Source organism: Seriola lalandi, unplaced genomic scaffold (genome assembly GCF_002814215.2).
Source record: "Seriola lalandi dorsalis isolate HSWRI2012SDOR001 ecotype SW California unplaced genomic scaffold, Sedor1 jcf7180002054390, whole genome shotgun sequence".
Lineage (NCBI taxonomy): Eukaryota > Metazoa > Chordata > Actinopteri > Carangiformes > Carangidae > Seriola > Seriola lalandi.
Genome location: NW_019524943.1, coordinates 459,939 through 463,297, shown reverse-complemented (window position 1 = coordinate 463,297; position 3,359 = coordinate 459,939). Strand labels below are relative to the sequence as shown.

At 38.6% G+C, this 3,359-nt stretch overlaps 1 long non-coding RNA gene across 1 annotated transcript in view; it reads right to left on the bottom strand.

Moving 5' to 3' along the window:
- LOC147818945 (uncharacterized) overlaps nt 1-2,547 on the bottom strand; it is a 15,397-nt gene extending 12,850 nt beyond the window's left edge. The window contains exons 1-2 of the long non-coding RNA XR_015437455.1: nt 2,420-2,547; nt 431-540 (exon numbers count right to left, since the gene is read on the bottom strand). This is a non-coding gene — a long non-coding RNA (uncharacterized LOC147818945). The remainder of the gene's footprint in view (nt 1-430; nt 541-2,419) is intronic.
- Between the last annotated feature and the right edge of the window lie 812 nt (nt 2,548-3,359).

Below are 3,359 nucleotides of genomic sequence, written 5' to 3'. Positions count from 1 at the left end.
TGTTATCCGATTAAATAAATCACGTTTTTTGTTGAAAATTGAAAGTCGTTTGGACTTCATGCTTTCTCCCATCCGTGTACACCACAACCCACGGTGCAAAAGTGGCCTTTTGAGTTTTTTATGATTTAAAGTTTGATTAGAAATTTTTCGTTGCTTTTGTGGACAAACGGCCACTACAATCACTTTACAAGTTCTAAATCCTTTCAACTAATCTGAGCCATACAGGTGTGGGGTATAGTAATGCCCATGAGTTACCATTTCTTTCTGGTTGTGGGGGACCAAAAGGTGTGCTACTGGCATAAGGTGGGTTTTGGCATCCCTAGGAAACACATAATTATACTAAATATTGCAGGGAAAACCAGGACATTTTAGGTAGCTGTTCACAATATAGTATTGAGTAAGTTTTTTACTTGAAATTCATTTCACTTACCATTATTAACTCAGTCAGGTGCAAGTTATGCTGGAAGCTCCGATTAGTTTCAGAGGAGGTGGCCTCTCACAGCTCCAACTGCAGGTACAGGAATCCTGGAAAGAGTTTCCCTTCAAGTGAAAGACGGACTTTAAGTCAAACAATTCTGTCCATGAAAAGAACAAAAGATTAATCAATCATCCATTGCAAACTCATTTAATACTCGAAGTACAAAAGTATAAAAATTGACTAACACATTTACTAGTCTGAGAACAACCAACAAAGGTGGCATTTAAGTCTGCTGCTTACTTAACAAACATTTGTTCACATAGGGGTGGGCGATCTGACTCTTATATCATAGATGATCTTACTTTGGCACATGACCTACTTTTCAGATGAATCGTACAGATCTTGTCATTAAAAGCTCCTATATTTTCAAATCTAAAAGTTGAGTTACTGTTAACCAGCCCACTGTCAACTGTTAAACAGCTAGCCCGCTAACTGCTGCTGGAGACAGAAGTCCTTGTTCTGCTCTGGAGTCTTGGTGACTTTGGTGTAGCAGCTAATGTAGCAGTTCTCCACCAGAGCAGATCAATAAACCTGCTGCAGGCAGGACAATCAAGGCAGAGCAAGCCAGAGCTAGCAGGTTAGCAGCGACTGAACCTTCTAACTAAAACACTTACATATTGCATCTCAGGAATTAATAACAGCGCTGTCCAAATGAATGCTCCATATGAACTAATCAACAAGCCATATTAGCTGTGACACAATTTGTAAACAGCATTGTGGGTCTACAATGGTGGCAAGCAGACAAACATCCAAAAGTGTCAAAGCGGGGGAAAGATACAAATCACAACAGAATGCAGACCGTGGATTGTGGTTACTGCAAAAAAGATTATCATATGATCTTTCTACCAGATTGGTCCACCCCTATATTCCCAAATTTCTCAGCATGAACCAAGCTATGTTAAACCTTATGTAACCGAGCGTCTTGGGTTCGCCTAACTGTGTAGTTAACATCAAAATAACAAATGGGACATGGAGACGGAGTACAATGAACACTAGCCACACTCTTTCTGTACTCCACATGTGACACTTCATGGCAGGCCTACGGTAATTCCCAGGGGACACACTTCAAAAAGCATAACACATAGCAAACACGGTAGGGACTGTTATAAGTCTCCCTCTCAACTGGAAATGTCACCGTTTTGCCATTAACAAGAGAAAACAAAGTAGACAAATCCCAGTGTGCAATGCAAAACCAGTCAGCACAAATACCAACAATACAGTTAAACAAAACAAAGTCAGTAAATTGATTATTCTCCCACCTTAATGAGGAATTAGCTGATTAGACATGCAATAGAACAGAGGCACAAAACAGCCAACACTTTACAGGACACACCTCAAAAAGCATAACACATAGCAAACACAGCAGAGTCTGTTACGCTTATGTTACTTGGTTGTGGTTTAAGTGGTATTTACTGGTGCCAGTGAAAATGAGAGCCCATTTCACCCTATGCCTAATTCTAGATGGCACTGTTTAGTGGCAAATCGGACCGCATTGAAATAGTTAATTTAGAAGTACCCAGCCCAATCACAAAGCAGAGTCCTTTGCTTGTTGATTGGATTGTCACTGTCCAATCAGATTAAGGTTTTAAAAAAGGTCAAAATTATACTTGCAACTTCAATGTCACACATTGTGTGGGAACTTTGAGCACTAGATTTTCTGCTGCGTTGACAAAAGCACTTCACAGCCTATGTGTTACCTCACCACTGATCTCATTCAACAAAAATATCACTTCTATGATTCAGCTACAACAAAAATTCAATTAAATATATTCGGCGTCTCAAATTTGTGCTGAGTAACGCTCCTCCCAAACAATCAATGTTTCAGTTCCAATCAATTCGTTGTTTTTACTCGATGCTTTTACCATACAAGTGAGTCATCTTGCCAATCAAATGGGATCGCTGACAGAGTAAACTCTTAAACTCTCACGCTATCGGACTTACCTCAGGTACCAGGTATTTCTTCATGCAAACATGATGTAAGAGGACGAGGGTTCCTGGAGATCTGTACACAGAGCCAGCGGTGGTTCATTGACGCCATTATGTTTTTTGTTGTCCGTATTCAAATCCGAAATGGTGCCAACACTGTTCAATCACCACGTGAGGGTAGAGTATTACTCATTGACGCTCTTTCCCTTTTCCCCTCCCCTTCCTGCTCAATCGTCTGTTCCCCACCATGGTTCCACAATTTACTTTTCTTATGCTGTTTTTCAAGACTCATCTGGGCTGAGAAATCCGGTGTTGTGACGAGTTTTGCTGCAAGGCTTTTCTGTTTATACAAACATCACAGCTATAAAATAAGTCTTTTGTGATCAGTATGATCATAAGAACTCCATCAGAATTGATAAACAGTACAGAGTGTTTATGATCAGATCTTGATGTTCAATAAATCTGACAACACATTTAAGATGAACTATTCATATATCAATCAATTATTATTATTGATTCATGATCACAGTCTTTACGTTTTGCTCCCTTTCCTGCTTGTTTTGTTCTAGTTATTGACAGTGTTCTATCTGTGTTCTACGTTAAGGTAAAAATAAAGCCTCAAAAACCCACAAGTCCAGTCCAGTACTTTTCAGTTCTTTATTTTTATTTCAAACCTGCACACAGAGATGACCAGTAAAGAGATAGACTGAGACAGTAAAAACTGGATTAATCAGGTTGTGTAAATGTATTTTTCCCCTATTTTCAAAGATTAAAAAGAACACATAAACTTAAAAAACTGGAAGAAATATCCTGCCAAAAAAGAAAGATAATATACGATATAAGTCAGTTTCATACGGCAGGCCTAAACTCAATGTGCTTTAAACTCAATGTGCTTTAATGATATAAGATGATATAAGAATTTTTTTTTTAATTCACTTTAGACTTTTAATTGTCT